Source organism: Seriola lalandi, unplaced genomic scaffold (genome assembly GCF_002814215.2).
Source record: "Seriola lalandi dorsalis isolate HSWRI2012SDOR001 ecotype SW California unplaced genomic scaffold, Sedor1 jcf7180002054784, whole genome shotgun sequence".
Taxonomy (NCBI): Eukaryota; Metazoa; Chordata; class Actinopteri; order Carangiformes; family Carangidae; genus Seriola; species Seriola lalandi.
Window position 1 is genome coordinate 1338696 of NW_019525337.1, and position 24679 is coordinate 1363374.

At 42.2% G+C, this 24679-nt stretch overlaps 1 long non-coding RNA gene across 1 annotated transcript in view; it reads right to left on the reverse strand.

Annotated features, from left to right (window-relative positions):
- LOC111669298 (uncharacterized) overlaps nt 1-16310 on the reverse strand; it is a 31697-nt gene extending 15387 nt beyond the window's left edge. Inside the window, exons 1-2 of the long non-coding RNA XR_002761788.2 lie at nt 16046-16310; nt 13886-13988 (exon numbers count right to left, since the gene is read on the reverse strand). This is a non-coding gene — a long non-coding RNA (uncharacterized LOC111669298). The remainder of the gene's footprint in view (nt 1-13885; nt 13989-16045) is intronic.
- Between the last annotated feature and the right edge of the window lie 8369 nt (nt 16311-24679).

The following is a 24679-nucleotide window of genomic DNA, read 5'->3' on the forward strand; positions in this document are numbered from 1 at the left end:
AACCTCCTTTCCCTCTTGTCATCCTGTCTGACCAAATGTCTGTAACCCCAGGTCTATGCAAATACAGTTGTCCATCCCATTGTCTTGAACTGTATAAGTGTCCCCCTGCCCTTCACTCTGGGTCAGTCTACTGCCTCAGACCCGCTCTGTGTCAGTTGGCTCACCGTATCCTGGGATACCAATAAACTTGCATCACTACAGCAAACTTGAAACTAAGGACTTGAGGGAATTTTCTTCAACAACGCGCACACATATCTACTCATCAAATGAGTGAGCGAGCAAGAGAAACAGAGCGATTGATTCTTGTATTTTAGCCTAAAGTTGTGACACAACACCACCATAAAATTCTGATTAGCTGACCACATGCATTTCAAAGACCAACCAACAGGCCTGACAAACAAGAGCAGCTAAATTAAAGGCCGCAATATACTATTATATTGAATATCCCAGAGAAACGTGCAGCAAAAGTCAACATGAAGCAACAGATTCCCTCATTCAGCATCATCATCATAAGAGCAGTCACCTAACTAACTACTAAAGATAGTAATCACAATACACACCGAGACAATAAAAGGAAATAGTATTCCTGCCTGTTTGAAGTTCATTCTGCGTCTGAACGTTACATCAAACTCTTACAGAACGGCCTCCACATCAATTTCAATATCATGATGGATGTTCATCAGTGCTCCACATCTGCAGTGAACACTGGGCATCAAGGCATCAGACTTTTTCAAACAAGTGTCTCCTGAAATAGCGCCCCTACAGGGCAGCCACGCCAGACCTTGGTTGTCATGGTTATAATAATAAACACACACAAGATCATAGTAGAAAACTTCTACTCCTCATCTGTGTTGTGCTTCTACTCTTAGATTAAGATGAATCTTTTCTCCCTTATTTATTATTTAGCACTTACATGTTTATTTTTGTTAATTTTCACTTAATTTAAATATTTAATTTATAAAATATTATATTACTATATAATGAAATGTATGAAGGCAAATGTGAAACCCTGTATAAATGAATGAATCCAACCGCAGGAGTCAAGTGGACAAATCATATAAATCAAGTGTGTTTCAGGAAGCTAAGATTCACACACCTTTCAAAAAGACAATTTCCTCTTTCCAATACTCCTGTCACCATCACAGTACTAATGGATGGATGTTATGAGAGGCTCTGCAATGACAGCTTGCTATCAGGAGATGTGTGGCCCCGTGAGGAGCAGGATTAATGGTGTGAGGAGGTTTATGAGGGTGGGCTGGGGGCTATTACTGCTAAACAGTGAGAGGTCAGCAGCAGAGGGGAGGATTAAGTTTTTTTTTAAATATTGAGATGGAAGAAAATAGATACAGAGTTCAGCGATAAATAGAAAAATGAGAGGATGAGAAGAAGAAGAGATTCCAGTGAGCTGATTGGCAGAGCCCCAGAGCAGAGGAACAGCACTGACAGTGCAAACTGAATGGACACACTGTCCATGTGTATGAATGAGCTTTTCAGCCTCCTCTCTATCTGTGCACACACACACACACACACACACACACATACACAAACACACACACGCACACACACACACACACACACACACACACACACACACACACACATAAAGCATGTATGGAGTAACTGTGAGGGGTGAAGAGGTGCCTGGTGTGTGTGGTGTGCGCAGACACACAGCGATCTTTTCACTCCTCACCTTTAGCTGAAATACCAGAGCTGACATTGAACCAGAGCTGGAGGTTGAACTGTCTATGTGTGTGTGTGTGTGTGTGTGTGTGTGTGTGTGTGTGTGTGTGTGTGTGTGTGCGTGCGAGAGATAAACAGGTCACACTGAAAACGCTGGAAACAAGCGGATCTTTGAGAAAGAGTACAACTCAAAACTTGAGCAATAAACAACAATAAGTGAGAAGAAACTGTAAAACCAAAGAAGCAAAAGATCAATGCAAGATGAATCATTCATTGGTGAACTATCAAAACGCCTAACCCTATCACACACCATTTAATTTACTGTTCATCATAATTCAGTGCAATTTACTACTAGTTTTAGAGTTTAAACCATCATAATATTTTGTTGTATTTGTGTTGTGGCTTATAGATCTATTATGATACTTATGAAGCTTGTTTTGAATTTAGTGCTACATTTACTCATGTTTTTGAGTTGATACTCTCATAAAAAAAGTCTCGGAGGTGTTTTCTTTTCTAACGCCTGTGTGAGAGTGCAGAGACGGTGTAATTAACATCTCCCTCACTCTCTTGTTTCCCTTGGTAAAACTGCAAGGGTCGGACACATTTCACAGTCCTGTATCATTCCTATTGGTAGACGGGGTCGAGTGACCTCACAAAATTCACAGCATAACTCCTCCTACTCTTAACCTGAGTATATGTCAGCAAGAATAAGTGCAAACATGTGTAGGTGTGTAGGGCATTCACTCTTTATGTTGTGTCACCTGGGAGCGTGGAGGAGAGGGTGTGGTGGTGCAGATACAGTGAGACCACCGGCTGACTCCTCAGAGCAGCTCAACTACTTAGCGCAGTTTGGTTCCATAGTATTTTGATCACTTTGTTCAGTGATAACTGAACATATAAACCATGTTCATCTTTCCACTTTAACTTCCCATTGTTCAACCAGGTGCTAATAGTTTTTCTGTTGCCAGCAGAACAGAATAAAGAATAATGAGTGATCCTACCATGGAGGCTGTAATCCACAGCAGTCAGTGTGTAGTCTTTACTGACAGACTTTACTTTACTGTGGTGAGTCACTTGAAGGCAACACACATCTGTCCAATCAGCAGTCTGAAACTGCAGCTGTGTTTTCCTCAAGATGTCCAATGTGAATTCAAAAGTGAATTCAACTTAAAGAGACATCATCAGCTCCAGGCAGAATATTGTGCTGCTGTAGTCATAGCTTGATGTTGCACACACAAGAAGCTTAACATGACCATGTGCCTCGGTGGCTCACCTGGTAGAGTGCGTAGTCCTTACTACAGCGGCCATGGGTTCAAACCTGACCTGTGGCCTTTTGCTGCATGTCATCCCCTCTCTCTCTCCCCAACTTTCCTCTCTCTTTCAATATATCTAACATAAAGGCATTAAAAGCCCCAAAAAATAACTTAAAAAAAAACATTAACATAGCTATCATACAGTCAAGTGGGCAAGTATGAAAATCAAGCATCCCGAGGGAAGGAAGGAAAGAATCTCATCACAATGACTCTGACTGAGTTCTCCCTCTTCCCCATTCTTACTTAAACACATTTATGTGTCCCATCGATTTAAACCTTTACCTGTAACACTGCAGTAATGAGCAGCTGCTCACTGGTTGCCCCTTCAGTAGGTTTAAATCCAAGGCAGCGGAGCAGAGAGCAGTCAGCAGTCAGGAGACGTTACAGGTTAACAAATTAATGGCAGAGCTAAAGAACAAAATGAAACTTAATAAAACCACACATGAACAAGCTCTTGTTCCCCGCCAAGAAGCAAGGAGAGAATATGGGAAGGAAGGAGGTGGTGAGCAGGACTCAAATAATAATAAAACCCACAACTCCAATTCACCAGAAAGACGTGAAAAGATAAGCACATTCCAGCTGTAATGAATCCACGACGGAATAATAAACATGGACCAAGCTGTGAGTAAATGAAGATGGCGCTGATGACAGCGGCACATTGGCCTCATGGTCAAAATTACATTAGTCCAGATGGATATCTTAATCGTTCCTCATCTGGGTTTGGATTTCTTTGAACAGAGCTGCCTCTGAGAGAGCAAGGACCATGAGCTGGGATGATTGACACTGAAAGCCTGCTCCTGGCTGTGGTGCTGTTTCCAGTAAGGATCTAATCGACTCAAATTTTTCAAAGTTCACTGAAAAATCAACTGAAGCACAGGTCCTTCATCTACTGCTTCTTTATTTCATACAAGAGAGGGATGAGCAATCAGAAAAATACATTCTGGGCTCCTGCAGCCAATAAACCTGTCCCTGATGTATCTCAACAGGCCAGGATCACATACAGCTTTGTTCTCATTAGACTTTGCTGGACACCAACAGCTACAGAGGATTTCCTTTACATAACCTGGGTGTACTTTACCCTTCAGAAATAACTCCAACTTGACTTGTTTGACTCTGTTAAACAGAGGATATCTTTCTCTGCCTGTCTGTTTTGGAAGGGTATATTTGCTCTCTCCCTCACTGCAGTCACAGTCGGCTGTGAAGCTGAGTAGGTGGCAAACGGTTATCATGGGTTCGTGACAAGAAGGATGATAATGCTGACTAACAGCAGATAGTGTTAAAAGTTCAAATCGTTCAACTTCCATCATCCCTTAGAGAAAACCCATTGTTAACTTAAGATATAAGATAGTTTGTCCATTATTTCCATCAGTTATGATGACACTCACAGTAATCCTTGAGACTTGGGAACACCACAAACATTTCTACAACAAAGTCTGACAAGGCAACAAACACATTCAGTCAGAGGATCAGACAGGTTCAGCCAGATTGCCAAGTAGGCTACTCACAGTCAGTACACAGAGAAATAGGGTTAGGGTTACTTTTTTTTTTAAATCATTGCTGACAGCAAAGGGTACATAATTGTACTTTTAAAAAGATGAAGGTTCAGGCAGATGATGCTGCAAATCAGAGATCATAAAATCTTAATTTAAATAGTGTAGCGTATATACCTGGCCTGGCATCAGTCACAAGCCATTAAAGAAGTTCATTGTAAGGACATGCAGCGTTATGGAACCAAAATTTACATTTTCTTACTCTAACCAACATCAAACTGTCAAATTGATTGGAAACAGAGAGAAAGGACCTTTCTCTCACAAACAGACCATGCTGTTAGCATGTCAGAGGGATGCACAACCAGACCAAGGGTCAGCTCCAGAGGATCAACCAATGGACACCAGGCAAACTGGAAAGCATAGGCAAAATCTCCAGTTTGTAACAGTAAGACTCTGCATATTGATATTCGATTGTTTCCCATTATTAGTGCCATTAGGTTTATTATTGTGTTATTATATGTTATAATATATGATATTTCGTTTAATGTTTTATGGTCATGGGGGAAGATGGATGTGTGAGTTTATAGGTAAACTCGAGAATTAAAAAATTCAAGTTCCATGGAAAATTACTCTCTTCTCCAAGTTGAAACACAGGAGAAGACGAGTGACGCCCCTGAAATGTGCGCCAGCCCCTAGGGGATAAAACAGTTGTGATCTTTTCACATATTGCTCTAAGCACCCAGCTCTCAGCCACCGGCTCTAAAGGCTCTTTTATGCTCCAGGCCAGATACGCATACGGATACAGATGGAGCCTTCTGTCCATACCCTGTGTTCATTACGTGCGTATTTCTGCATGTATCCTGGAAGCTTATGGATACAGACAACACGTAGCAGTACCACCGGAAACTGTGGGAGCAGTGTCAAGCAGTGTAGCCCACAGCTCAAGCCAGACCAGCAAAACACAACGAAGAAGAAAACTTTGGAAAATGACAAAAAATTGTGTGAGTTGGTGAGAAATTAAAAACATATATATGATGTTACCTCGCTGGGGCACAGGGACAGACAACTACTACAGAACAGCTGGACGCAGATCAGACAGGAACTGGATGTGAGTTGGCACCCTCTAGTGGATGCATTGTTTAACGTCCATCCCACTGTAAAGGTTTTGTGGGAGTATGTGGTCACTGACGGTTATAACGTTTAAAACGTACACATCTATTTTCATACGTAAAGGAAGCATAAATGAGCCTTAAGTAAACGGTGCTTGGCCATTTTAGCACTCTATCGTTTTGTTCGCGTCCTTTATTCTTTTTTTGCAACATGTGACATGTGACCATGACCGCCTGCAGAGAAGCCGACCAGAAATGAGGAGTGCCGAGACAGAAAGTCTCCTGGCAAACTCCACCAGTAATGAACCGCTGAGTCACCAGCAGAATCCGTCACCATGATAACGGGACACGGCCTCCAAGAGAATCCACCTAGATCCCGTGTCTCCAGGGTTACCACGGCAACCTCAGCCACCTGGGTTCCAGCCAAGGGTCTCCAGCTACAGCGCAACTCACAGTAGGCCGGTCTTAACACTCATGATGGGGTTGATGTCGAAATATAGCAATATTTAATCATCAAATCTCATTCGTAGACGTAGCATCATTAGCTGTATAGCCATAGTGTATAGCCATTACATATTTTCTCCCACCATTGCCAACTCATCACACTGCTCATTTCATTATTATTTTCATCTTAGTGATTATTACACCTTGCATTTACTCTGTAGATAGTAGTTCAGTTAATAAACTTCTTATTGGGGGTTTAGTCCTAACTGCATGGGTTCGAGTCTGACCTGCAGCCCTTTGCTCTGTCATGTTATTTCCTGTCTCTCTCTCACTGCACCTATCAAAATAAAGGCAAAAATGCCAAAAAATAACTTAAAAAGGAAAAAAATAAGGTACCAGTCCTGTAGCTTTCCAGATATATTTCTGTACTAGGACACAAAGGTACAATTTGTCACTAGGGTTAGAGAAATGTTCTTTTAGAGGTCCAGACAAGAAGGTACAAAAATGTACCAATGTTGAAAGGTACAGTGCTGTACCCTGCTAGGTTACAGCTGGAGCGGTAAAGCCTTTGTACCTTTTTAGGTCCATTCCCGTACTTTCATTTGTTAATGTGTAAACTCAAACTGTTGCTAACTATCCCTCATTTCACAGGAAAATACACATGAGACTGACAAGAAAATATCACAATCTCTGCTGTTGTCATGTTTTACACCCTGTTGGACCTGCAAAGTGACTTCTTCATTTTGGTCACGCCTTTGCAGATAAAGAGGCTTTTCATTGGTTGTTTGCTCTACCTTTTGTACGAGGGTAGGGAACAGCACACTGAAATAAAAAACGCTCATGTAGAGAGCGAGGTGGGAGACACTTTTAAGACTTTGCACAAGCACACGTGCAAGCCTCACAGAGTCACCAATGTTGCTGATAGCATGAAATCCTCTATCAAAAAGCAGTGAAAGGGAGACACACATCACAGTTTTGTGATTATGTGTTTTAATAGAAAGTGGTCTAAGTGATTTCAGAGTTTAAAAATCTAAAAACAATATATCAGCTTATATTATTAAAGAATTGTGCAAACAATTGTGACAAAGTATGTCTCTAAAATATACATTTCTTTTACATTTGTTGTTACTTAAAGGCCAAAGTTCTCTGACCTGAACAACCACATACTGTAGGTCACTTGTCTCTACCCTATGGTGGAAATCATACTGGACCTTCATCGTCATGGTTACAATAATAAACACATGGTTAAATTTATGAAATGGTCATCATTAGGTTTAGGTATACAAACTCCTTGGTTTTTTTTGGTCAGGTTTTGGGAGCTTTGTTAAGGTTTTTATTGTCGACCCATCCATCCACTCCAACCTCCTCCTGACGCAGAATTTGGACCTTTGCGCTGCTTGTGAGGCCAGGCAAGTAGCCTCTCCCAAAAGAACAGTAATAAACTATCAAATGACTCCAAGTGTGTTATTTAGATGCTGTGTCATGTTAACCTGCTAGCTAGCTACTAGGCAAGCTCCTGTGGCATCACTGTGAGGACAGGTCTTCCACGGCTGAGCTAGCTGTTGATGGTCACTACGTTGCTCGAAAGTGTAGACTGGCAGCTTGTTCTACACTTGATAAATATGGAAGAAGTGAGGTGTGGGAGTAGAGTATTTGAAATTGGATGAAGCTAAGATGAGCAACAGAATGTAATGTGGCATGTAACAAAAAGTTAGAATTTGTTAGACACAGTTCCCCCAATTCTTCCTTTAAGGAGGTACGGGGGGGGGGGGGTTTCCAAAGCTGTTTGACCATCCTGCTTTGACAAGCAGTACTGATTAGTCATATCAGCAGATTAACTGATCACATATTCCAACTGACTTTCCCAAAACCATTACAAAGTACTGGATTTAGTGTAAAGAACATGTAGCTTAACCTTAATAGAGCATACCACCAGAAAATGGCTTTTCCTGGTCTGGTGGCATGCTCTTTCTCCCTGTGTCTATTCTCTCCTTGCCCTTTTCCTTCTACTCCACAGCTGCTCACTGCAGTTCTTCCACCTCTGTCATCATTTCTACACACAATGGCAATAGCAAACAGCATTCCTCGAAGTCATACCTCATACCTCATTGGCATCACAGACCGTGCTGTTTTCAGAGTAGGTTGAAAGGAAAAGCTTGGTGATTTCGTCCAGTTGTTGATGTGAGTATGGAGGAAGAGGAAGCTGCTGCTGGTGAGGGAATCTTGGTGGGGACCCATCAGTACCAGTGCTGGTACTGATGGGTTGTTTTTGAACAGCTGTCCCTGCAGCAAGTGTGAAAGATGACAAGGAGAGGCTGGAACCAGGAAGGCCAGGCCAACAGAAAACAGACAAATAGGCAGAGGTGGAGGAGTGCAGCTTTCACTTTGTGCTTTTCTTTTACTCGCCCCACTATCACTTATTCCCTCATTTCTCTGCTGCCCTCCTCCTCTTTTGTGCTAGAAGCTCTTGTCTTCTTTTGACACATTTCCCCACCATCGCAGTTACAAAACAAAGAGTTGTAAACTATCAATGACAATGAGGAAGAATGTCAGAGAGAGAAAGGAAGAATCAGCTGAGGTCAATGAAAACCCAGTTGTAAATCAGATAATCTGTTACCGATACCACATCTGCTTGTGATAATCCACAGAGCTGTACCTTAACCCACCACCACCACCCCCATCTCATTTACATCCAGTCACTCGCTTCAGTCCACTGCACCCAAAACATTCCATTATTTCTCAATTTACTGCACAAAGTCAGGTCAACAAACTCTTCATATCCTAGATATAAATATATTCCAGGAGTTTTCTCATTGTTGACCAAAACAGATATGGATGATGCGTTCATAGATTTATAAAGCCACCTGTCTGGTGCTAAACACAACTGATACTGCTGATGCTGTCTTGTTAAATACACTACTCTCTGTCCTTGCATTGGAACCCTGATCAATTTTTCATACCGAAATGTAAACAGAAAATCTCTCTCCCCTAAACAAACTGCACTATGGGTTTCAGAAATAGCTGTGCCACTTTTCAACAGTATTTACATTGAGCTTTGTTTTGTTGTGTATCGAGTTGACTCAAACCAAAATGTATGCCCACAGGACCAACTCGGCATCTTTACCAGCTTTTTCATCTTCACATGCCCATGTTGCATTTCTACAATGTTTCAGTTATTTTGTCTGAGTGATACAGGAGTGTTTTCATATGGTTAGTCACACCATTTAAAACAGCTAGGTGGAATAATGTTGACTCCACTTAAACATATACAACAAACTGGAGACCACCTTGCGATGGAATTACTACTCATTGCTACATTATTACATGAGCACTCAGTGTTTATTAATTCATTATTACATGAGTACTCAGTACAGTAGTCATAACTACATTACTACATTATAACATGCGCACTCAGTGGTTATCACTTCATTGTTACATTAGTACTCATTATTAGTTGTTGGGTATTTGATCCATCCATTCATGCTGACTGACTGCAAACCCGACACATTTTGGTGGAGCAGTTTATACTGGAGGTTATATCAAATTGGATGGTGCAACATTGCTAATATGACAGCTTCATCCATGTTAGATTGTCTGTCAAACATGTTAGCTGTGAAGGCACCCTTAGTGATTGGAATTGGTCACAGTCACTAGCAGGCTCTCTGTTTCCTCAAAGGTCAGCACTGTCCAAATGGTATAACTCTCACCCAAAAAAATATACTCTCTCTATCTCGTGTTTAAAACCAAAATCAACATAAAGCATATGACAAGGTCAGTCATACAATTCCACAGTACCTCCAACAAAACAAAGATGTACAACATAAACAACCATTGCAATACATCTTAAAACATACCTCCATCCCCTTCTGGGGTTTACCACTATTCTGATCAGTATCTTATCCTGAGTTTTCCTCCTATCTCTCCATTTTGTATGAAATCATTAAATGGCTTCCGAATTTCCTCGTAAGCATCCAATTTCGTTTTCAAGTTATGTTATTCTCTCCATGGTAATCCATTGCGCCATATTCATGATCCAAGCATCAGTTGTAGGTGGTGTGTCAGTAGTTTAATCCAATCAATTGCCCCTCCCTCTTACTGACCTGGACCATGGCATAAATGAGATGAAAACAACACATAAGAAGCACCAGTTTTCTGCCTCATTTTTTACAAAAATACAGCAAACCTTGAACCCACTGTATACGTTTTTCTAGAATCAGTTGAATGGTGATGTAATTACATAAAATATTCTACAGAGACAGGCAGACTGATGCACATTTTTTTGGCTTGGCTGCAACAGCTGGGCTAGCCCTCTAAGTTGGAATGTTGACTGACTGACTGACCATATTTCCACCACTGGTCAGCAAAGTGCCTCGTCACTGAGTTGAAGTTCCTGTCTCAAACAGGTTCTATTAGGGGGGTGTTTCAACCAGACTGCGTATAAACCTGGTTCAGGTCTGGACCTTGTATGGATGCAGAGCAGGGCTTCGGACTACACCTCTAGTTACAGGCAGTCTACCAAGCTGCTCTGGTTTCCTGGCTGCGTACTTCCAATACACTGAGCCTTGCCTCCATTACAGCAAATAAACTACTTTAATTTCATGTATCATTATTACTAAAGGAGGCAGAGGAATAACTAAACATAAGACACAGCGAGCAGAGAGAGCAGGAGAGAGGGAGAGAGAGAGAAGTCATAGCTAACTGCTAAAGAAACTAGCAGATCTGAATGACATGTAAACAACAAAAACACCAGCAAGAGGAAATGAGACAATACTCTTACTGCAGCACAGCACTAAAAGCCCTGTTAAGAAATAAAAGGTTTCTGCCAACTGAAATGCTAGGCTTTTAATTTGAAATTATAACAGGAAGTGTTGAGTTTGTATTAACATGTAATGCAGTAACTTTAACAAGGTAACCGGAAGAGATACAACAAGGCTTAGCATCTAACCGCTCTGACCAATTCCACATATCAAACAATGGGAATTAGACATAAACACCTGCCTCTGGAGTTGAAGGAAAAACTAAACTATTGTGGATTCCAGACGGAGGCTGTGCATTCTCTGAGAGACTACATAAGAAAGTCTTTCTGTCTCTTCTAACTTTCTCTCTGAGTGATCATGTTACAGTAAATACAGCTGAAATCACAGCTCAGTCTTTGTCTTTCATTTATGCATTTGGTGATTTTGTCAGACGACGTCACAGTTATAAAATCAGGGTTTGACTACAGGTCCAGACATATACAGCTTATATACAGCGATACAGCTTCTCCATTGTGAATTATTTTCCATTTAAAACTAAATGCACCTTCAATAGAAAACTAATATCAGTGGACCTCATCACACATTACTATTCACACATCAGAACACTGCACTCAAATACAGCAAGGTTTACGCCGTCATGAGAAGAGTGTCAGTGTTTTTCTCTTCATTGATATTTAAAATGAGATAAAAGAAGCAGATGGGACAAGAGCTCTATGATATCAATGGGTCTGGGGACATAGTCAGTGAGGGGACAAATTAATTAGTGCTGACTCAGTCATTGGGCAGAAATGATCCTATCATGTCAAACATCATATTCAAAAACATAATACAAGGTTAAACAATGTTAAAAGGTTTATTTGCTACATACTCATATTTCTCAGTAGACACACTGTTGCTCATAAAGTTGGAATAAAATATTTGTTACCTCTTTCCATGAAATGATTGTGACAATGTGATTTATTTCATTTCACCTGGGTAATTGGGACACATCATGTAATCATTGCACCTGGTCAAAAGTGATTACTGATGCATTTAAATAGCAATAAAGGATGTGTGAGGATTGTGTCTGAAAACAAAATTATTCCAACTTTATGGGCAACAGTGTATATATATATATACTGAGAAATATGAGTATGTATATATATTAATGCATATTTAAATAGCATGTGGACTATTTCTGTAGTTATTTATTTTTATCTTTATTATATTTTATTATTGTGTCTGTGTAGATGTGTGTTCCCTATCTGGTCTTACATACACAACCAAACTGCCCTTGTGGACATTGTAATGATTGATTGATTGATTGATTGATTGATTGATTGATTGATTGATATTTACATTTATCACAAGAGGGACTGATTTCAGGGTGAATAGTGTAAACCAGTGGAACCCAACCTTTTCCAACTCAAGGCCACTTGAAAATCTGAAAAATGTTGGCAGCCCACATCTGACCCCGTAACAAAACAGAGGCCACATAACACTTACTCAGAGCACTTTTTATTTTAATGATAACAATCAGCCACTCAGGACTGAACTGAAACCAGAGTAAAAATATCGGAAGTGTTTTCTTTCATCAATAGATTCACCATCTGTCTCTGACTCTTTCCTTTTACACAGAAACTGACCCCATGCTATTTGATGCTGGGGGATTAAGGATCCACGGAATGCAGAGTAGCCTGTGATGTGTATGTTATATTGAAAGCTCAGTCACGGAACAGACAATTAGGGAGTGAATAACACCATTATTACCAGCTATGACAGTGGGGCTGGTATTGTTTTCACCTAAGACTTGGTTTAAGGGTTAAGGTTGGGTTTAGGTTAGGGTTGGGATTAAGATTAGGATTAGGCATTCAGTTGTGATGGTTAGGGTTAGGGTAAGGGGCTAGGGAATGCATTATGTCACAAAGATGTAAGTACAAGTATGTGTGTCATGGCAGTACAGTAAGCAGTGAAAGTAGTGAAATGAGGGTCAGACTCAGCAGCAGATCAGACTGAAAAACTGCAAAAAAAAAAAAAGCAAACATTCTTCTTGATATCATGAAAAATATCACAAATGACGGGAAGTATAGCAACATTTAATATTATCAAATATCAGCCCAAGCCTAAAGAGCTCACATTAATACAGGGCTAATACAGCTACAATTAGCCTCACTAACTGACCAGAGCCACTAGAAGTGTTGTGATGCTGTACAGTGGTATACCACAAGTGGTGGGGAGTGGTATCTGCCAGTGGAGCATGAGTAACACCAGCAAACCACAAGTCAAAGTGGTATACCACTAAAAATAAGCATATGACACTAAAAGAAGACAGATAAGACATTAACCACCTTTCAATCTCAGCAACGCACAAAAACTGGTGCACTCTATCTGTCTGCTGGAAGGTGACAGAGTCATACATTTCAATATTGAACACACAGTTGCAAACACACAATAATAAAGTACTTTAAGAAAGGGTTTGATCATTATGGGATTTTGCAGAACAATTCTTGTATATAGTAAACTTCAGCTCCCAGTTCACAAGAATAGCAAGTGAACAAGTGATCACTTGCTATTCTTGCAGTAAACCATGCAAGTCCCCTGAAAATACATCAACAAATATTCCTGCATTGCTTCTTTACATGGTTCAGGACCAAGAGAGAACTGAATAAATAAAACACAGTCTTTTTTCCCTCACTAACATTCATATAAACAGACAAGGTCCAAATAAAGACCTCTTTGCTGAGTTGATCATGGTGAACACCAGGTCCCCAGCAGTCTGTTGTCAGGGATTAAGTAGCTGCTATATTTTGCCAGAGAAAATCCTGTGCTCAGTATTGCTTCATATAAGGAGGTGACATTCTCCCCAGTTCATACACATGCACAAAGTCTCCAGCAGGTTCTGCACTCTGCCCAGCAGCCTTTCAACCTACGCTAAAAGTCCTCGAGTCCTGCCGAACAGTCTCATCAAATTAAGCAACAGAGCGGACAGCAGCCACAGTGAGGAGTCAGGGGCTAGGCTAGTCAACTATACCACATCCATCCATCCTTCCATCCATCCATTGATCCATCCATCCATCCATCCATCCATTCATCCATCCATCCACATTCAGTACCTGGACAGAGAGGAATGTGAGGAAGATGAAGACAGCCCTGCTGAGGATAAATGATTCCATCTTCATCAGGTCAGTGTCTCTCTTCAACTGGGTGAGCGCCAACCTGTGTACAGGAAGTGATCACATCCAAACAAAACACTTTACAGCAGTATAGTGGTTGACTGTAGTATTAAAGCAACACCACACTACATCAAAATATACTGTGCAGTTAGCAATGCTGAAACCACTAGTTAACAGGGCTGGATGAAGCCATTAGTGGGCTCCAGTGTAAAAGTGAGCTGTGGGCCCCTACTGACCCCCACACCCACAAAAATCTCTCCCTCTGTTCATTGTATAATGTATGTGTTGGATATGGTAACTTGATTAAGCACAAATGTGTTTAGTAAAACACATGTAAGAACACTTTAAGTGAAATAATTATAATAATTATCCCAAATGTTTCCCAGATTTTCAAACCTACAGATGCTAAACCTATGATTTTAAGGCTCTGTTTTATTTGGTCGCCTGTGGTGTGGCTGTCTGGCTGAAGCTCAAATTTGACTTTTTATCCAGTTTTAAATCACATTTTTAAGATACACTTTTTACATACAGTATATATACATACACATATACAAGCAATCTATGTATTTTAATCAGATGAAGGATTTTCGTCAGCGGACGTCTGGACCTTAAGTTATCAGAGAAGAAAGATGAGTGAATTTTAGACAGCTCAACTCTCAGCTGCTGGAGACGTCCTGTTCTGTGTATGCCGAATAGCGTTGGTGAAACACTGACTTTAAATGTGAAACTGCTTTATTCAGTGTTTTACTGGTTATAATCTGCTTGTCTGTTCGGCTCCTATGTGGATAATTCAGCTGCTGATATAAACCTCCTGAACTACTGACACTGAAGGAATCCAAACCAGGAGAAGCTGATGGTAATGGTGGTAAGTCAGCAACTCCCATGATCCCACGCTACTTAACAATGTCACATAAAGCTGTCTTTTGTTATTGTTTTGATTGAGAGACCCCTAGAGGTAGAAGCTACACACTGTGCGTTTAAAGGGCCACTCTCCTCAGCCTGTGAACACGGTTCTGTAACATAGCCTGTGTTCGTGGAGAAGCTTTGTCAAGTCTGAGAAGATCATGCATAAAATCAGTGTTTGTGGAGTTTGAAGCTTGGCTATTAAAAGATGCTACTGATATGCATTATAGAAAATCTAGGCTCCAGTATTTTTAGAGCAATCTGGCTTTCAAAGCCAACAGTATGGAAACTTTCCCCACCCAACTTAATCACCCTTAATCAAGGTTTTAACTCAGGGGCCCTCCACAAGATGATGCCTCAAAATGATGTGACACTAGAGGTGTTACTTTACTTCAGGTGAGAAGCTGCTGAAGTGGTGGAAACAGTATGACCAAACAAATTTACAATTAATGAAATGACTACATGGTGAACCAGGACTGCTTGATTAGCATGAGGGTGTGAGGCACTGGGATGTGCCTGTTGTCTGGCCTTTCTAATTTATTATAAATTAGCTGTGATTATTTTTTTTGATATTCTTGTCTTTATTGCAGGACAAAAAGACAGAATGTAATATACAAAACCAGATCTTCAAACTTGATATTCAGTTTATCCTGTAAATCAGCCATTGATAGAAAAAGACCAAATGTTAGATTGTTACAGCTTCTTAGAGATGAGAATATAAGTAACAAATAAATAAGGTTTTATTTCACAACATCACTTTGGAGAATTGGGGCTTTAAAATGGACATTTCATTTCATTATTATTTGACAATATATAGGTGAAATGAGCCTAACACTGATTGATTGGTGGGATTAATGAATCATAATGAAAATTGATAGAGTAGGCTATAGCCCAAACTGGTGAAGTGAAACTCGCTCATATATATGTGAATATGTGAAATGCTGATGCTGATGTAGACGTTGACAGGGAAATTCACCTGCATCCAGAAGACTGTTCGGTGCTACGGCGACAGCACGGACGTGGATTTTGTTTTGTGAGTATGCGAGTGTCCATCATGCAGCGTGTGCAGAGATACAGCGACTTTCTGACCGGGTGAATCCAGCATTAACGGTCCCTCACGGGCGGCAGTTGCTGCAGGTTAACGGCGGTGTTTTACAACCTGATGTGTGTTTGATTGAGGAGAAATTAACACCTTACCTTGTGAGGGGGAGAGGTCCTGCGCTCCCTATGCGCTCATGTGGAGATGTAGCATCAGGTTTTTGGTCTCCAAAAACAGTCCGATTATCCACCTAGTCCCGACCCCGTGTCCATACCCGAGTCCAACACAGAAACGCCCAGAAAGTGACCGAGAAACACCGGCTGTCAGTCCGGCTGTCTAACTGATCAACGCGCCGGTACCAAGTGTCTCCGGTGAAGTGTCTCCGGGCTCCGAGCGGCGCACAGTCCCGTCTGTCTGACACACAACTTGGGACCAGAGTCAAGTTAGACACGGATATATAGCTTCCGCTCATCACTTTCAAAGTAAAACACTGACAGGTATTTTTGTAGAACCATCTCTGTTTACGTTGATGTTAGTCTTATTGTTATTATATTTATATTATGTATATTTATTGAAATAATGCATCAGCCATACTCTAATTGGAGAGGCTAACATTTTTGTGAATTCTTCTATTCTCAAAGTAAAGGCAAAAGCCCATTCAACATGTCCTTGTGTGTCCCCATGTCTGTGGATGTGGGCCTGACCTTGACTTGTTTGTGTGGGTCCTTATCATCATAAACCCACATGGCTTACTGGTACCATAAAGAGGAAGAGCAGAGTAGGACTGCACCCATACATGCCCCATGTGTGAACTTAACCTGTGTCCCAAATGGTCAACACAGTCCATCACAGCCTCTGGTTATATAAATGTAATTTATCAAAGGGAAATTTATTCAGTGTAATATGTTTGGTTTTGAAGGTGCAAACATGCATCAGGACATTTCATTTCTTTCTGTTTCATGGTCATTTTTGACGTCTAACTGTGATTTCTACAGTACGTGCTTAATGCTTTTCTTTGCTGGTAGGACTTTTTAACATTCTCGCAGGTGACTTGGTTAAAATGAAGCTCAGTCTGGAACATATTTTTAATAAATGTTGTAGTTTTTTACAGTCACACTTGTCCCAGTACCATCTCCTCATCTTCAAAACTCTTCACACAGTGAGCTTTTGAAAAACACACTTGAGCACATCAGTTAACATTTGCAGCAAAATGTTCCCAACAACTATAACACTCTCCCATACCACTGCTCTGTCACTCAATGTACAATGAACTAAAGAACGCAAACAACCACTGTAAAATACATTTATTATGTGTTTCACACTCCTTGATTTTTGCATCCACAGATATTTCAAGCCAAGCAGCTACAGAAACTTTTGATCTGTTGCTCTGCCCCTCACAGCTGATGTCATGGCTGAGTGTGGTAAAGTTACAGGAAACTGTAAATGAACGAAAGTTTTACTGTATCACAAACCAAGAAAGCCACTTTTACCATGTAATGTAAAACAATATATGATAAAGGAACAAACCAACCATATTCTTCAGTGGGCTTGACTGATTTTGTTTTCACAGTGCAGTAGGAAAGAATAAAACAATACAATCAATCACCCAAAATACATTACAACCAATAACAAAAAGCACGTGCAGGTAGGCCATTAGCGACAGCCAGATGTTTCAGCAGAACATATACAGCGGTAATAGTGGCAACTACATCTATATTTTCCCTGTATACAAGCACATTTCAGTATGACCATGTTTGTGTAGATAGGAACAGGGCTGTAATCAAAAGAACTGAACAAACTTTCTGCTAAAATCTGAATAATCTGTCTTATTTCAAGCATATAGTTCCATTTATTTCCATCCACAGTGATCTGAAGTTTGTTTGGTTTTAAACTGACAGTGAACTGTTCTGAACAGAGAATCTGAAAATCTTCAAATCTGCTGTAGTTGTACAAAATGTTGCTGGTAGTGAAACTAACTGAGAAGGGTGTTCATGGAGAAGCGGTGGTTGATCAAAGCAATACAAACGTTAAGGTCACATAGTCTGATGTGGTGAATGTGTTTTGAAAAAGATGACATGTGAAAGTGATTGTAAAAACTGTAATGTCACTCTAGCACATTGATCTGTAGGCCAATGTCCCTGATAGTTATGGAATAAAGTTTTGTTTGCTTTTCTAATTTGTATTTAGTTGAACTTACCATTTTTTGTGAGAAAACTGCCATGATTACATTTTTATTGTTTACATCTCAAATTCATTTTACTTCCCAAGGGGAGTAAAACCCTACTCTAATTCTGAAGGATAAAACAGATCACTTCCTGGTTGTCTCTAGCAACTTGACACAGAGCTGTAGGCAAGTCTGATGACCAACCCCTCTGTCCCATGTGGTGTGGGGGAGCAGAGAGCATGTGGAGGAGCCGTCATCTCCATCACTCCTATTGTATTCCTACTGTCACTGAACTAGTCCTTGTTGTAGAGCTGCATGCTTAGCTTCTCTGTGCATCTGTAATGCTGTTCTTATAATGTTTAGGCTTATATGTCAGTGGTGGTGTCAGACCTGACATAATACTTCATGGTGTTTTCTTTGTTCCATTTTATATAAGACATTTTATATTACATATTTGCATGGATATCAACAGATGAGCAGTTGTCGAGAAAATCTACAGATAGACAGAGTTGGATAGCTAGATATTTGTGGTGGAGAAAAGAAACTGTACATTTCTCAATTACTGTACTTCAAGGACACGTTCACAAATCTATCTTCAAACTATAAATGATTTGGTTGTAGTAGGTAGGTAGTGACTCTTTCTGTCCATACAGGTTGTGAAGTGATCTCTTCCAAAAGCAATTTCAATGTAAAGATGGAAAAATATGCACAGATATTTGTTGTGTGCAAGAATGAGTTGCGTATGTGAGTGAGTGTCTGCTACAGAGAAGGTTCCCTCTTTGTGATTTTTGTGGTAACTTTGACATGGTATCCTCATTTAATTCACCTTATGCTTTACATCATCATCAATCATTTTATACATTATAATGCTTGTTATAGATGAAACCCAGCAGTTTAAGAAGCTAAAAGTTAATCATGAATGTTCATTTTTGACACTCGAGACATTAATTTAACAAAAATATGTATAATTAAATATATAATCTCCTCCTTGAACTGTCATCTTACTGTGGTGGAGGAGTTGGAGCCCTAATGACCCTAGGAGCTATGTTGTCGGGGGCATTTTGCCCCTGGTAGGGTCTCCCATGGCAGATTGGTTCTAGGTGAAGGGCCAGACGAAGAATGGTTCAGAAGATCCCAATGAATAAAATGATCAAGAATCCCTCCGGCCCTGCCCTGGAGCCAGGCCTGGGGTTGGGGCCCGTGGGCGAGCGCCTGGTGGCCGGGCCTTAGCCCATGGGGCCCGGCCGGGCCCACCCCGAACCGGCTACATGGGTTCGTCTCCCAGTGGGCCCACCATCTGCAGGAAGAGTCAGCGGGGTCCGGTGCAATGTGGATTGGGCAGCAGACCAAGGCGGGGGCCTTGGCGGTCCGATCCTCGGTTACGGAAACTGGTTTTTGGAACATGGATCGTCACCTCTCTGGTTCAGCTTATGCGCTGAACAGCAGTTCAGCCTACCCGCCCTTTTTGGAGTCCTTGGGACGGGTGCTGGAAAGTGCCCCGAAAGGGGACTCCATTGTACTATTGGGAGACTTCAACGCTCACGTGGGCAATGACAGCGTGATCTGGAGGGGTGTGGTGGGGAGGAACGGCCTGTCGTTCAGTTATTGGACTTCTGTGCTAGTCACAGTTTGGCCATAACAGATGTGTATAAGAGACAGGATCCTCGGTTACGGAAACTGGTTTTTGGAACATGGATCGTCACCTCTCTGGTGGGGAAGGAGTGGGAGCTTGTGGAAGAGGTGGAACGGAAGCTAGATATAGTCAGCCTCACCTCAACACACAGCGTCGGCTCCGGAACCCAAGTCCTTGAGAGGGGCTAATCTTTTCTCTTTGCTGGAGTTGCTCCAGGAGAGAGGCGGAGGGCCGGGGTGGGCTTTTTGGTGGCCCCCAGGCTCTCTGCCTGTATGTTGGGGTTCGCCCCGATGGACGAAAGGGTTACATCCCTGCACCTCTGGGTCGGGGATCGGGTTCTGACTGTTGTCGGTGCTTATGCGCTGAACAGCAGTTCAGCCTACCCGCCCTTTTTGGAGTCCTTGGGACGGGTGCTGGAAAGTGCCCTGAAAGGGGACTCCATTGTACTATTGGGAGACTTCAACGCTCACGTGGGCAATGACAGCGTGATCTGGAGGGGTGTGGTGGGGAGGAACGGCCTGCCCGATCTGAATCCGAGTGGTGTTCAGTTATTGGACTTCTGTGCTAGTCACAGTTTGGCCATAACTAACACCATGTTCAAACATAAGGATGTCCACAGGTGCACATGGCACCAGGACACCCTGGGTCGCCGGTCTATGATCGACTTTGTAGTCGTATCATCAGACCTGCGGCCGTATGTTTTGGACACTCGGGTGAAGAGAGGAGCAGAGTTGTCAACTGCCACTTGGTGGTGAGTTGGATCAGATGGCGGCGGAAGATGACGCGCAGACCTGGCAGGCCCAAACGGGTTGTGAGGGTCTGCTGGGAAAGCCTGGCAGAAGAACCCCTCAAGATGATTTTCAACTCACTCGGGCATGGGAGGAGTTCGGTGAGACTATGGAAGAAGACTATCGATCGGCTCCAAAAAGGTTCTGGCTAACCGTCCGACGCCTCAGGGGGGGAAGGCGGAAACTCGCTCACACTGTTTACAGTGGGGGCGGGGAGCTGCTGACGTCAACTGAGGACATAGTCGGACGGTGGAAGGAATACTTTGAGGAGCTCCTCAATCCCACCAACACGTATTCCGTTGAGGAAACAGAGTCAAGAGACCTGAGGATGGATGATCTAATCTCCGGGACAGAAGTCGCCGAGGTAGTGAAACAACTGCGCGGTGGCAGAGCCCCGGGGGTTGATGAGATCCGCCCTGGGTATCTCAAGGCTCTGGATGTTGTAGGACTGTCTTGGTTGACAGGCCTCTGCAACATTGCATGGACATCGGGCCCTTGTTAGTGGCCATCAAGTCCCTGTACCAAAGGAGTGTGAGTCTGGTTCGCGTAGTCGGCAGTAAGTCGGACCTGTTCCCGGTGAGGGTTGGACTCCCTCAGGGCTGCACTTTGACACCGGTTCTGTTCATAACTTTTATGGACAGAATTTCCCGGCGCAGCCGGGTGGTGGAGGGGTTTGGGTTCGGTGGCGGGAGGATCTCGTCTCTGCTTTTTGCGGATGATGTGGTCCTCTTAGCTTCATCGAGCACCGACCTTCAGCTCTCGCTTGGGCGGTTCGCAGCCGAGTGTGAAGCGGCTGGGATGAAGATCAGCACCTCCAAGTCTGAGGCCATGGTTCTCAGCCGGAAATGGGTGGATTGCCCGCTCCGGGTTGGGGGGGAGGTCCTGCCTCAGGTGGAGGAGTTTAAGTATCTCGGGATCCTGTTCACGAGTGAGGGTAGGATGGAACGGGAGATCGACAGGCGGATTGGGGCAGCGTCAGCAGTGATGCGGGCGCTGAATAGGTCCGTTGTGGGGAAGAGGGAGCTAAGCCGGAAGGCGAAGCTCTCGATTTTCCGGTCGATCTACGTTCCAACCCTCACCTATGGTCAGGAGCTTTGGGTAATGACCGAAAGAACGAGGTCGCGAATACAAGCGGCCGAAATGAGTTTCCTCCGCAGGGTGGCCGGGCTCAGCCTTAGAGATAGGTTGAGGAGCTCGGTCATCCAGGAGGGAATCGGAGTAGAACTGCTGCTCCTCCATGTCGAGAGGGGCCAGTTGAGGTGGTTCAGGCATCTGGTGAGGATGTCTCCCGGACGCCTCCCTGGGGAGGTGTTTCGGGCATGTCCCACCGGGAAGAGGCCTCGGGGCCGACCAAGGACACGCTGGAGGAATTATATCTCTCGGCTGGCCTTGGAACGCCTCGGGATTCTCCCGGAAGAGCTGGTGGAAGTGGCTGGGGAGAGGGCCGTCTGGACCTCTTTGCTGACGCTGCTGCTCCCGCGACCCGGCTCCGGATGAGCGGGAGATGACAATTACGAGTACGAGTAAATATATAATTAAAAACAACGTGATCACATATACTACATCGAATATGCAGCTGCAAAGTACAACCTCCATTCCATAAAAGTGAGTACCCTTGTGACCACTGCAGCAACAGTCACTTGACCTGTGACAACTGAAATTAGTCAGTTAACCTGTGACAACTGAAGTAAAACAGTTAACATGTGACCACTGCAGCAAGTCAGTTTACCTGTGACCACTGCAGCAACTTCGGTTACACCTGAAATTTCCAGCTGAGGCTAACTGCGTGAACAAGGTTATGAAAGAACTTCCATCACATCTGCAACAGTGGTTGGGAGGTAGAAAAAAACCCATATTGTCAAAAACCCCCATCCTCGATAAATGACACACACAGCTCACTGTTTACACAACTGTGCATTGAAAAACAGATGGTAAGAGCTTCTGACTTGGCACCAGGATTATCTGTGGAGTTCCAGTGACTGATCAGACAGTGAGAAGAATACTGCATGAAGGGGACTCACAGCGTCCAAGATGATTAAACTTAGCCAAGGAAAAAAAGCCTGAAGAGTGTTGGTAGCTCATTCTTTGCTCAGATGAAACCAAGATACATTTATTTGGATCTGATGTGGTCCAGCATGCTTGACAAGGACCACCACTGTAATACAGGGCAGCATGAGAGCAACCAGTGTAAGGGAGATGACATTTAAACATGCAGGAGAGGGTTTTCCCAAGATGACACACACACATTATGACCTGAGCAAACATGTCCCCTATGGAGTATTTGAAGCAGGAGACTTTAAATCAAATATCTTATGGCAACATAACATTTGCGTAATACCTTGACATGAAAAATTTGGCTCCTATATGCTGGCCTCAAATTGTTCTTGTAGGCAAACAAAACAATTACAACTTAAAAACATGAAAGGAGCCAAAAAAAAAAAACAAAAGCCCATTCAAAACACCAAAAAAGTTCATTTAAACTCAAAATCCAAAAGCAAAATAAGTTTTCCATCTTCACATCATCAGTAAAAAAATGTGTGTGTGTGTGTGTGTGTGTGTGTGTGTGTGTGTCTCATAGTGAAGCAGTCGTATGTAGGGGCCTCCAGCAGCAGACACAACTTTGAGATGGCCTGCTTAGAGTGTTTTTAGTTTTTACTTGAACTTGTTTGACCAGTCCTCTGGAGTCAGGCAAGATCTGTGGTAACCATGGCCGATTTGGAGATGATTATCCATGATTTTATTTCTACTCGTTTAGACGATTGTAATGCTCTTTTAATCTGTCTGAATCAAAGCTCTTTGAATCGTCTCCAAACCATCCAAAATGCAGCTGCCTGGCTTTTAACCTGAAATAACAAGAGAACACACATCACACCAATTTTATCCTCCTTCCACTGGCTCCTGATCAAATTCTGCATTCCAAAATACTGGTGCCCATCTTTAGAGCCTTGCATGGTCAAACACCTCAATATATTGCTGACCTCCTCTTCCTTTATACAACAAATCGGGCACTCAGGTCTTCTGAGCATAAATTACTGGCCGTCCCTCGACTCGAGGCGACCATGCTTTTCAAGCCATGGCTCCTAAATTATGGAACGCCCTCCTATCCCTGCGATCTATAGGCTCCTGTGATGGCTTTAGCAAGCAGCTGAAAACATTTTTATTCAGACAGGCTTTTGGTTAGTCTATTTGACTACCTCCCCCTTTTATTGTGTAGCTCTTTACTTATCTTATTGCTTTTATTCTCATATTCTAATTTATTTTATTGCTCTTTATTTACTTTACTGCTTTTACTGTCATATTTCTTGAAATTGTGTATGTTTTATGATTTAAAGCACTTTGTGATTTTTATCTGTGAAAGGTGCTATATAAATACATTTTTACTTACTTACTTACTTACTTACTTATTTACTGTCCTCGGATCCAGAAGTTGCGAGAGGAGGTATCATCGACAATGAGAACAACATCACTGGGGACAAAGTTCCTCCTCTTATGGATCAATTTTTGACATTCTTGTAATTCAGGCAAGTACTCCCTATTCCATCTCTTCCCAAAAAGGTCAGCCATATATTGAACCTGCCGCCTTCTGTTCCCAGAAGAGCAGTCTTCTGGCTGGAATACTCCAGGGGATGTGAAAGGCTTGGTGTTAAGCAAAAGGAGGTGGTACATACATATAAACAAAAAGAAGAACTCAAGATCCACTTACTGGCCTTTCTTGTTGTTATTGCATCATAATCCTATATTATCATATACAATAATATAATACTAATGCTCATTCTGCCAACATAATGCCCACTTTTATTTTCATATTTAATACTTTAATACTTAAAGAGCATTTTAATTAAATAATTCTGCACATTTCTTGAATTAAATATTTGAATGGACATGATATTGGGTGGACTGCTGATGATAGTGAAACTATTTCTTAGTGATGACATCAAACTCCAGACAAATAATGAAAATCATTACCAGCTTTATTATCATGATCTTAACAGAATATTTTCTGTGCAGCCCCATGTTTAGAGGATACGTCTGGAGTTATTGTGCATTTTTCTGATTTTCAACAAATTCCATTAACAGGTCAAAACCAACAATGAATGGATCCTACTAACAAGTACTGTAAGTGTGTAAGTGTGTATCCACAGCCAAACCCTGATGTACCTTGTTCCAATGTGCCACATACTGTATGTAGTTTACTTAGACTCAGTTC